The following is a 13,020-nucleotide window of genomic DNA, read 5'->3' on the forward strand; positions in this document are numbered from 1 at the left end:
AGGGAAGTCATAATGTGTCACCCAACATAGACTTTGGGAAAAAAGTAAATCCAGTGCAGACGAATGCATTAGCCTAAAACTACTGTATCCCTTCTTCATTCTCTTATTTGACATTTATTGAACAAATGATGAGTCTGAATAAATGATGGTTGAGGGAGAGGAAGGAGGTTGCAGATAGGCTCTGAGACAGCTGCACACAGCAGGGGAACTTTAAGTGGAGCACTAGGACTAAGGTTTAGGCGGGAGACGGGAGAGTGGCAGGTAGACAGGATGAAAAGCATGAGGAACAGCATCAAGCATATGGGGACATGGGAACGCATGAGCTCTTGGGCAATTGTGAGAAGTTCAGGGGAGCAGAAGGCTCTTGAAGCAGAGGAAAGAAGGATGTGTTAGCCATACATCAGTTCAATGTAAACATTTTATGGTAAAAGAATACAAGCCACAGACCTGCACTCTAGGCCTACCTCTGTCATGAACTCAGGGCATGGCAGTAGGAAAATCCTTTTACACCAGGGGTTCAAAAATCAAATGCCTAAAATGACCAAGCTAGTAAAGATTAATGAGTGAGGAGTGTGGGTATAAGACAATAGGAAGTGCTACTGTGTTGTCAGGGGAATATTGGCCCAGTGTCATCCAGTGGTACCAGAACTTTCAACTTTCTAGATAAGTCAGATATCTGAGTTTTTATGTGAAATCTCCAAATTTTAAACTATTGACATCTAATTCAATGTTTTATTAAATATTATACTGGCAAAAAATGCCTATTACTGCTCTACAACACCTGATTTAACTTTCTATTCTATAAAATGACTTGATAATACTTGTTCAATCTTCCTCAAAAGATTATTAAAAAGATCAAATCATCTTTAGATAAACACTTGGAGAATTACGATGTGCTATAGCAATTTATGTATCATTTTTATTGTTATTAATGTCACCAATTCTCATTTTTCCCACAAGCCTACTTGTGTCTTGCTTGCTCTTCCTGTTCTTTATTTTTACTTTATTCTAACAGTAATTCAAAAAAGAGCTTAGCATACAATGGCCTAATATCAAAGGAATTGGCTTAACACTGTGGGGTCAAGATGGGTTGGCATCTCTGTTATCCCACATAATTCAATCAACTTGAGTAACTGGATCTTCTCTTGGCAGTAGGATGGGTATAAACACTTTAAAAACACATTATTTAATTTGATTTATTTTATTCTTTTCTTTTTTTGAGACAGAGTCTCTCACTCTGTTGCCCAGGCTGGCGTGCAGCTAATTTTTGTATTTTTAGTAGAGATGGGGTTTCGCCATGTTGGCTAGGCTGGTCTCGAACCCCTGACCTCAGGTGATCCGCCTGCCTTGGCCTCTCAAAGTGCTAGGATTACAGGCATGAGCCACCACACCCGGCCTGATTTGATTTTATACACATATATATATACTGAGGAAAAATTGCTTTCTGTATACTATATGAAAATGGCTTATTTGTGCATGTGTGTGAATATATATATATCATATATAATGTATATGAAAGTGTATGTATATATATCATATATACTGTATATGAAAATGGCTTTGTGTGTGTGTATACAGATATATGTGTGTATATAAACACACATACACACACACACACACACACACACACACACATATGTATATATACGCCATTTTACCTCAGCCTACACAACTTTTGATAATCAAAAGTCCTAAAAAGAGGGCTGGGCGTGGTGGCTCACGCCTGTAATCCCAGCACTTTGGGAGGCTGAGGTGGGCGGATCACCTGAGGTTGGGAGCTCAAGACCAGCCTGACCAACATGGAGAAACCCCGTCTCTATTAAAAATACAAAATTAGCTGAGTATAGTGGCACATGCCTGTAATCCCAGCTACTCGAGAGGCTGAGGCAGGAGAATAGCTTAAACCCAGGAAGCAGAGGCTGCAGTGAGCCGAGATCGTGCCATTGCACTCCAGCCTGGGCAACAAGAGCGAAACTCCGTCTCAAAAAAAAAAGTCCTAAAAAGAAAACTAACAGTAGATATTACCCAAGCATATTGGTATATGCAATCAAAATACTCTGTATTCTTAAATTATTATTATTTCTTTTCTACAAAGTAGAGATTCTCATGTACTTACAGAGGTTTTGGTTAATGCTTTATCTTTAAGCAATTTATAGGCTTAAAAAAACAAAACAAACAAACAAAAAAACAAGCAAAACTGATACCAATGACTACTAAAGATGGGTCCCAGAACTAAAGATAATAATTAGATATTATCAGGCCTCCCCAGATGAAGTTGCAGAATCTCTTTCTTTCACTTTAAGCCTTTAAACAGGATTTATCTCATTTGTCTCAGATGATTTTAGTGTGGTCCTGCCAAACAGTGACCTCTCAAGTCTTCTGCACATGTGCTTGTGCTGGTTGACAGAACTGTGCGATTTTCGTGCAGTGTATTCAGATTCTCTGTGGCATGTGTACTCTTTTAAGAAACCAAAAATCTCATACGAATCTCATAAATTTTCCCCTGCTGCTGATTGGAACTTCTTCAGAAGCAGTACCAGAACAACCAGGTCTTCTTTAAGTGCTTCTGTAAAGACTTTATTTCTGCAGCTGTAGCTGAGCCTTCCACTGCAGGCAGCCCAATAAGGTTTAGATTACAAACGGGAAATAAACCTCTTGAAGTCGTATTCTGAATGTACCTACCAGCAAGAATGAAATGAATCACATGCTTCCTTATGGTGACATTTTACTCTATAACTTTAGGAATCTCAGCAGGAAAAGTGTAGGTTTGCCTAGAAAAGAGAGTAGGAGAAATGTACAAAGAAATGAATAACCTAGAAAAAAAGTAAGGCAGGTGGCCAATCCTGTGATTCTTAACTAGGAATATTAAAACACTAAGCCCTTTGTTTAGATAGCCAAAACAACTCTTTTACATTTTAGAAACAGGGCTTCAACCTCATTTCATCCTCTCCGAGATAGTCCCGGATTAAATGATGAATAGAAGTTGGATACTAAATTTTACAGTCTTATTTTTTTGAGACAGTCTTACTCTGTCACCCAGGCTGGAGTGCAGTGGTGAGATCTCGGCTCACCGCAACCTCCACCTCCCGAGTTCAAGTGATCCTCCAGCAGCCTCAGCCTCCCTAGTAGCTGGGACTACAGGCATGCACCACCACGCCCGGCTAATTTTTGTATTTTTAGTAGAGATGGGGTTTCGCCATGTTGGCCAGGCTGGTCTCAAACTCCTGACCTCAAGCGATCTGCCCACTTTGGCCTCCTGAAGTGCTGGGCTTACAGGTGTGAGCCACTATGCCTGGCCCTAAATTTTACATTCTGAATATGGCTAAGAACAAACAATACTGGGAAGATCAAATCGATGTCATCTGCTGTTGATAGTATGGGTTACAGTGAAAAAGAATTGGAAGTAGTCAATCTCTGCTTCTCATCAAATTATTTCCCTTTCTCTTTGTCCTCCTACTCCTGTGGGTAAGTTGGGGTCAAAGGAAAATTTGGGATTGAGTGAGAAGCACCTCAGATGTTGGGGAATGGAAGAAATAGTAACAGAGTCTGAGTTCCAGATTGGGAGAGAGAGATCTCATCCAAAGACTGGGTCTGGTCAGTGAAAATGAGAGGGCATTGTGAAAACTAGGACTGTGCTCAAGAGAGTTGCAAAATCACAATCTGATGAGGCTTTAGGGAATCTGTAACAGCAAATCAGTCAAAAATGCTTACTTAGCCTCAGTCTCAAACACACTGGCTTCTTCCTGCCTTTTGACGACCCTTCCCCCGATTCCACTCACGGGAGCCAATTCTAAAGTTCCATCGCTGCATTCTGCTCCCACACAGCCCCCTGCAGCCACATCTGCCAGTGGGTGGACGACGACAGCAGAACAAACAGGTTTGGGTGTGGTGTGGTTCTTGTCATCTTGCCAAAGGGTCACAGTCATTTTAAAAAATCTTTTCATTTACATCTCAGAATGAGAGTGTGAAATATGATGTGAAAAATCTGAGGACCCACAAAATGTTTTTTCGTTTTTACAAATAGACCATTTAGTTGAGTTTCTTTTCTTGGCTGGATGTCTCTGCCACAGGCTTGGGTCCTTCTTAAGGAGAGAGACTGAGTCATATATTTCTGAAATCCAAAAGTACATCAAATATAACCGGTGCTTAACAGATCTATGTCGAATAAAGGAACAAATCTTTAGAAAATCTAATATTCTTTTAGGTGTTCTTTTAGCATGGCTATAGGTCAGAGATAGGGAAAGATTTATGATATCCTAGGGAAAGAATCTCGGCCAACTTAAAGTGTAAACTTTCCTAAGTCAGGCAGACTCACTATAAGAGGAAAGCTGACAAATGCTACATTTTATTTATAATCATTAGCCAAATAAACTACTGTGTCTTTGTTACATTAAAATAGTATTTGAGATTTCACCCTTCACCACATCCACCAGAACAGGCACTGGTGGATGCCTGTTCTCCACAGCTGAGAGACCCATAGGTGGTTCACATCACAGGACTATGTGCAGACAATCCCCAGTACCAGCCCGGAGCTGGGTAGACTTGCTGGGTGGGTTGACCCAGAAGAGAGACAACAGTCACTGCAGTTTGGCTCACAGCAAGCCACATCCATAGGAAAAGAGGGAGAGTACTACATCGAGGGAACACCCTGTGGGAAAAAGAATCTGAACAACAGCCTTCAGCCTTAGACCTTCCCTCTGATAGAGCCTACCCAAATGAGAAGGAACCAGAATACTAATCCTGGTAATATGACAAAACAAGGCTCTTCAACACCCCCCAAAAATCACACTAGTTCACCAGCAATGGATCCAAACCAAGATGAAATCCCTGATTTACTTGAAAAAGAATTCAGGAGGTTAGTAATTAAGCTAATCAGGGAGGGACCAGAGAAAGGCAAAGCCCAATGCAAGGAAATCCAAACAATGACACAATAAGTGAAGGGAGGAATATTCAAGGAAATAGATAGCTTAAAGAAAAAACAATAAAAAATTCAGGAAACTTGGGACACTTTTAGAAATATGAAATGCTCTGGAAAGTACAAGCAATAGAATTGAACGAGTAGAAGAAAGAAATTCGGAGTTCGAAGACAAGGTCTTTGAATTAACCCAACCTAGCAAAGACAAAGAAAAAAGAATAAGAAAATATGAACAAAGCCCCCAAGAAGTCTGGGATTATGTTAAACAACCAAACCTAAGAATAATCGGTTTTCCCGAGGAAGAAGAGAATTCGAAAGCTTGGAAAACATATTTGGGGGAATAATCGAGGAAAACTGCCCTGGCCTAGCTAGAGACCTAGTCATCCAAATACAAGAAGCATAAAGAACACCTGGGAAATTCATTGCAAAAAGATCTTCACCTAGGCACATTTTCATCAGGTTATCCAAAGTTAAGACAAAGGAAAGACTCTTCAGAGCTGTGAGACAGAAGCATCAGGTAACCTATAAAGGAAAACCTATCAGATTAATAGCAGATATCTCAGCAGAAACCCTACAAGCTAGAAGGGATTGGGGGCCCTATCTTCAGCCTCCTCAAACAAAACAAATGTCAGCCAAAAATTTTGTATCCAGCAAAACTAAGCATTGTATACAAATGAAATATAGTTGTTTTCAGATAAACAAATGCTGAGAGAATTCGCCATTACCAAGCCACCACTGCAAGAACTGCTAAAAGGAGCTCTAAACCTTGAAAGGAATCCTGGAAACACATTTTCTTGTGTTTCCTCTTTAAAGCATAAGTCACACAGGACCTGTAAAACAAGAATATAAGCTAAAAAGCAAAAGCAAAAAACAAACAAACAAAAAAACAAAGTACACAGGCAACAAAGAGCACGATGAGTGTAACAATACCTCACATTTCAATACTAACATTGAATGTAAATGGCCTAAATGCTCCACTTGAAAGATCCAGAATCGCAGAATGGATAAGAACTCACCAACCATCTGATGCCTTCGGGAGACTCACCTAACACTTAAGGACTTACATAAACTTAAAGTAAAGGAGTAGAAAAAGGCATTTCATGCAAATGGAAACCAAAAGTGAGCAGGGGTAGCTATTCTTATATCAGACAAAACAAACTTTAAAGCAACAGCAATTAAAAGAGACAAAGAGAGACATTATATAATGCTAAAAAGGCCTTGTCCAACAGGAAAATATCACAATCCTAAACATATATGCACCTAATACTAGTGCTCCCAAATTTATAAAACAATTACTAACAGATGTAAGAAATGAGATAGAAAGCAACACAATAATAGTGGGGGACTTCAGTACAGCACTAGACAGGTCATCAAGACAGCAGTTCATCAAGACAGAAAGTCAACAAAGAAACAATGGATTTAAACTATACCTTTGAACAAATGGACTTAACAGATATATACAGAACATTTCATCCAACAACCACAGAATACACACACATTCTATTCAACAGCACATGGAACTTTCTCCAAGATAGACCATATGATAGGCCATAAAATGAGCCTCAATAAATTCAAGAAAATTGAAATTATATCAAGCACTCTTTTAGACTACAGTGGAATGAAACTGGAAATCAACTCCATAAGGGACCTTCAAAACCATGCAAATGCATGGAAATTAAATAACCTGCTCCTGAATGATCACTGAGTCAAAAATGATCAAGATGGAAATTTAAAAATTATTCAAACTGAATGACAATAATGATACAACTTATCAAAACCTCTGGGATACAGCTAAGGCAGTGCTAACAGGAAAGTTCATAGCTCTGAATGCCTATATCAAGAAGTCTGAAAGAGCACAAACAGACAATCTAAGGTCACACCTCAAGGGAGGACAGAAATAAGAACAAACCAAACCCAAAGCCAGCAGAAGAAAGGAAATAACCAAGATCAGAGCAGAATTAAATGAAACTGAAACAAACAAACAAAAAATACAAAAGTTAAATGAAACAAAATGCTGATTCTTTGAAAAGATAAATAAAATTGATAGACCATTAGCAAGATTAACTGAGAGAAAATCCAAATAACTTCACTGAGAAATGAAACAGGAGATATTACAACTGACACCACCAAAATACAAAAGATCATTCAAGGCTACTATGAACACCTTTACACACATAAACTAGAAAACCTAGAAGAGATGGATAAATTCCTGGAAAAATACAACCCGTGGAGAATCAAATCAAGAACTCAACCTCTTTTAAAATAGCTGTAAAAAAAAAAAATACCTAGGAATATACCTAATAAAGGAGTCGAAAGACCTCTACAAGAAAAACTATAAAACACTGCTGAAAGAAATAATAGATGACACAAACTAATGGAAACACATCCCATGGTCATAGATTAGTAGAATCAATGTGAAAATGACCATACTGCCAAAAGCAATCTACAAATTCAATGCAATTCCCATCAAAATACCACCATCATTCTTCACAGAACTAGAAAAAACAATTCTAAAATTCATACGGAACCAAAAAAGAGCTCGCATAGCCAAAGCAAGACAAGCAAAAAGAACAAATCAGGAGGCATCACACAACTTGATTTCAAACTATCCTATAAGGCCATAGCTACCCAAATAGCATGGTACTGGTATAAAAATAGGCATATAGACCAATGGAACAAAATAGAAACTCGGAAATAAACCCAAATACTTACAGCCAACTGATCTTCAACAAAGCAAACAAAAACGAAATGGGAGAAAGGACACCCTTTTCAACAAATGGTGCTGGGATAACTGACTGGCCACATGTAGGAGAATGAAACTGGATCCTCATCTCTAACCTTATACAAATATCAACTCAAGATGGACTGAAGACTTAAACCTAAGACCTGAAACTATAAAATTCTAGAAGATAACATTGGAAAAACCCTTTTAGACATTAGCTTAGGCAAGGATTTAATGACCAAGAACTCAAAAGCAAATGCAATAAAGAAAGCTAAATAGCTGGGACCTAATTCAACTAAAGAGCTTTTGCATGGCAAAAGGAACAGTTGACAGAGTAAACAGACAACCCACAGAGTGGGAGAAAATCCTCACGATCTATATGTCTGACAAATGACTAATATCCAGAATTTACAATGAACTCAAACAAGTCAGTAAGAGAAAAACAAACCATCCCATCAAAAAGCAGGCTAAGGACATGAATAGACAATTCTCAAAAGAAGATATACAAATGGTGAACAAACATAGAAAAAATGCTCAACATCACTAATAATCAGGGAAATGCAAATCAAAACCACAATGTGATACCACCTTACTCCTACAAGAATGGCCATAATAAAAAAATTAAAAAACAGTAGATGTTGATGTGGATACGGTGATCAGGGAACACTTCTACACTGCTGGTGGGAATATAAACTAGTACAGCCACTATGGAAAACAGTGTGGAGATTCCTTAAAGAACTAAAAGTAGAACTACCATTTGATCCAGCAATCCCACTACTGAGTATCTACCCAGAGGAAAAGAAGTCATTATTTGGCTGGGCGCAGTGGCTCACGCCTGTAATCCCAGCACTTTGGGAGGCTGAGGCAGGCGGATCATGAGGTCAGGAGTTCGAGACCAGCCTGACCAACATGGTGAAACCTCATCTCTACTAAAAATAAAAAAATGAGCCGGGCATGGCGGTGCACGCCTGTAATCCCAGCTACTCAGGAGGCTGAGGCAGGAGAATTGCTTGAACTTGGGAGGCAGAGGTTGCAGTGAGCCGAGATCGTGCCACTGCACTCCAGCCTGGGTGACAGAGCGAGACTCCATCTCAAAAGAAAAAAAAAAGAACTCATTATTCAAAAAAGATACTTGCACAAGCGTGTTTATAGCAGCACAATTCACAATTGCAAAACGTGGAACCAACCCAAATGCCCATCAATCAATGAATGGATAAAGAAACTGTGATATATATCACTATATATATATATATATATATACACACATATATATACATACATACACACACACACACACACACACACACACATATAATGGAATACTACGCAGCCATAAAAGGAATGAATTAACAGTATTTGCAGTGACCTGGATGAGATTGGAGACTATTATCCTAAGTGAAGTAACTCAGGAATGGAAAATCAAACATCCTATGTTCTCACTGATGTGTGGGAGCTAAGCTATGAGGACACAAAGGCATAACAATGATGATGGACTTTGGAGATTTAGGGGGAAGAGTGGGAGGGAGGCAAGGAATAAAAGACTACAAATAGGGTGCAGTGTATACTGCTCGGTTGATGGATGCACCAAAATCTCACAAATCACCACTAAAGAACTTACTCATGTAACCAAATACCACTTGTACCCCAATAACTTATGGAAAAAAAAATAGTATTTGAAAACATTCTGTATAAGGCAATAGTGCTTAATATTTTGGGGTTTAAAAATACTTCTAGAAATCCAAAGAAAGCTATGGACTCTTTTCTGAGAAATATGCACATTCATGTCTATTCAGAAAACAAAACAACCTTTTTTCTTTTCTTTCTTTATTTTTTATTTTTGAGATAGAGTCTCACTCTGTCACCCAGGCTGCAGTGCAGTGGCACTATCTCGGCTTAGTGCAACCTCCGTCACCCTGGTTCAGGCGATTCTCCTACCTCAGCCTCCTGAGTAGCTGAGATTACAGGCGCCTGCCACCATGCCCAGCTAATCTTTGTATTTTTAGTAGAGACGGGGGTTTCACCATTTTGGCCAGGCTGGTCTCGAACTCCTGACCTCAGGTGATCCACCCGCCTTGGCCTCCCAAAGTGCTGGGATTACAGGCGTGAGCCACTGCACCCGGCCCAAAACAACGCTTTTTCACGAACACTCTAAAGCACTTTCATGGACAAACCTGCATACCAGGTTAAGAACTTCCATAAAGGCAAAGCCCTTGAATGGTGACCTTCAAGGTCCAGAAGAGGGCTTTTAAGAAAAGGTTTATTTTAAGGTTCAGACCAATAGACTCCTATATAGCGTAATCACACATTCCATCCATTCCAAGAGACTGAATTGAAAGAAACAAATATGCACATGGAGCTGCCCCCTCTCTGTGGAGGTAATGGAATTTTCATGCACACCCCACAGGGTAGAAGAATTCAAAGGCGCTTGTTTAAGCCAGATGACATGCAGCCACGTTATGGCCAGACCACACTAGCCTCACATCCAAAGAGACACACACAGTAGGTTCACTGCAGTGAAGCACATGAAACATAGTAGAGGTATGGAGTTTGTGCCTTTGAAGCTTAATGTCAATCTTAAGATAGTTCCTAAACAAATGAAAAAAGAAATTACTGTCATTAATCACTCTCTGATTCTTAACAATATTTTTTTCCTCAGTCCTAAAATTTAAGCCAATTACCAGCCATTCCCTGAGATTCAAAGGCCAGGGAAGAACCTGCATGAGAAAACAATGTGTATGCATCTCAGTTGTCTTTTCTGACCCCTCATCTCCTCTCTTTCCAGCAACAGCTTCCTTCCCGTAATACTTTCCTTCTTGCAATGGCAAAGAAAAAGAAAAAATATATATATATACATATATACACAAACACACACACACACACATATATGTATATGTATATATATGGAACTTTCTAACTGAGCCAACTTCAAATTGCCAAACCAAAATCTGGAAGGTTGCTTTTTAAAATGCTTTTGTAGCCAAACAGATGTATTTCTAAATTTTACTTCACTTCATTCACTGGCTTCTCCTCCACTATATTTAGGATTCATTGCTCATTTTCTTATCATTTTCCATTTCATTGCTTTTGTTTCACATTCGAGTAACTGTAGGTCAAATGTACTCCAGACTATTCTGTTAAAGACATGGTAAAATCAAATAGAAACTGTATGATTAACGATATGAATCATCCATTTTATAAAAAAACAAGAAAGTAAACAAGTGCTTGGCAAAGCCCCACCTGCTTTGCTGCTGTTGTGGTGCTGCGCATATGGTGAGGAAAACAATTCCCCCTTCTCAAGGCTGAACTAAAATTAGGCTCCACCTGCAAGATGTTAATGAAAACTTACACAGCTGCATTCCAGAAACAAGTTACACAGATTGCTTTTGGAAAGCTCTGTGTAAAAGCAAACTTGTTAGCTGTTTGCCTAATTCCCAAACTGTAGTATTAATTTTAATGGCAATTATTAGCACAATAACCAACCGATAAGTAACCTCAAAATAGATCTGATATATCAGATAGGAAATACACTGGGACTTTATCCACACATATTGCTGAGTTTAACCCTTTACTCACACATGCATTCTTCCTGTCTCTTTTTTGGCACTGGCTTTCAAACAGAAGACAGGAGAACATGTGAAGTCACTGGAATGGGTCCCAAACACTTCCAGTTCACATGGAGGCTGCCCTTATCCACAGGCTGCTTACTGGGAAGAAGAATGAGAAGCACATGCTTCCTTTGCCCTCCATCCCTTCTGCAGATTCTCAAGATTTCTTTGGTAAAGACTCAAATAGGAACCAAATTACATCAGACTCACATCCACCTTTCTCTTACAGATTTAAGATATAGAAGCAGCTGGTGAATTCTCACCAGAGCAAGCAGTCTCTCTGCTTCATTTCCAGGTCAAGTCTTCACAGCTCTGTTCTATAGGCCAAAGGGCTCATTCTTGATCCTCATTGCTTTCCTAGGTCTTACTATAGTGCTTATCCTTGGAGGGAAGATGTATTATAGTCTAATTATTTAGTAAACTATGAGTGTCAAAAAATTCAAGAAGCTGCCATTGCGGGATGGAGAATTTCTGCCTTTTAAAAATCCCAGCCTTGAAAAAAAATTCCTCTTCACCATTTCCTTTACTTGTAATTTCTTTAGTTTTATCAAGGAGCAGGAAATGCATGCAGTTGTTCTGAGTTGATCTATGTTCCCAACGTTGCAGGTGTCATTGTATAGATTCTTAATATTTTCATACTTGCCCCTTCTTTAAGGCTCTGATACAATTTAAAAAAATTTTTTTTCTAAAAGTCAAATAGGCTGAAATGGACCTCAAGCAGCAAATTCAATTTCTGTTAGAGATTAAATAATGGAGAAAACAGCAATGCTAACAAGTAGAAGAAGGCTGCCTTTCATTACCCCATCTGATTTCATTAGCCTAATTCACAATTATTAATTATTGGTCTGATGAGATCATCAGTGTAAGCATGCCAGCCTCATGATGGTTGCATTTGGGGAATATTCAGTCTTTTTCAGGATTTCTACATAGCCCTGAGACGATATTCCGGTTTCATTTCCATTTTAGGCTGCTGCCCTACTCAGTAGATGTATCTGAACCGCCTATGAAACGAACATTGCTGGAATAAACATTTTGTTTACTACCCAGACCTGCTTTGCAACTGTCAACAAAGAAATATAAAAAGAGATTTAAGTTTTCATTCCTAGATAGTGAACTCCTGTGTGTTTCTACAATGCAAGTCATTACAGACTCAGCTGCCCCCTGAGATTGAGCAATTCTTGTGCACATTGTAACAAAGGGCTGCCGATTTGGCAGTGTGGGAGTGGACTGGGCCACTTATCTAAGTTTCATTCACTGTAGGAGCCCAAGGGAACAGTGCATCAAGGCAGCTGTGCTGCCTCGGTTCATGGTGTAACTTTACACTATTTTCCCTTTAAGTCGCTACTAATCCCTTGGGTTTACATGTTTTTTTGGGCTGCATCAGAGAAAAGCAGTGTGAAATTGCCTGAAAGCCTCCTTATAAATAAGACTTAACAATATAGACCAGCTCAGTTGATGAAAAGACTGAAAGAAATGCTCTTGAGGGTCCCAAGAACCATTTTACAAGGTTCGCACTGTGATTTTTTTGGTCTCTGCTTAGTGACTGCTAAAAAAATTACTAACTAAATTAAAATCTCATTGGCCCCAAATTCAGTAGTAAACAGATCTTTAGCATGAGGTACTTCCAGTCTACATATTTATTAACCAATATTTCTTGTTTAAACTCTATCTTTTCTTTCTAGAAAATATTACTCCTTTGATAAATAGAAAAAGGAGAAAGCAAGAAAAGCAAGAAACCTAGTATAGCAAAGGTTGGGACACTAGGCTAAGGTTCCAGG

At 39.0% G+C, this 13,020-nt stretch overlaps 1 pseudogene; it reads right to left on the reverse strand.

Annotated features, from left to right (window-relative positions):
* LOC129043772 (hsc70-interacting protein-like) overlaps window positions 1–3,926 on the reverse strand; it is a 33,496-nt pseudogene extending 29,570 nt beyond the window's left edge.
* Window positions 3,927–13,020: the final 9,094 nt, after the last annotated feature.

The sequence above is a fragment of the Pongo pygmaeus genome, chromosome 1 (assembly GCF_028885625.2).
Source record: "Pongo pygmaeus isolate AG05252 chromosome 1, NHGRI_mPonPyg2-v2.0_pri, whole genome shotgun sequence".
Taxonomy (NCBI): Eukaryota; Metazoa; Chordata; class Mammalia; order Primates; family Hominidae; genus Pongo; species Pongo pygmaeus.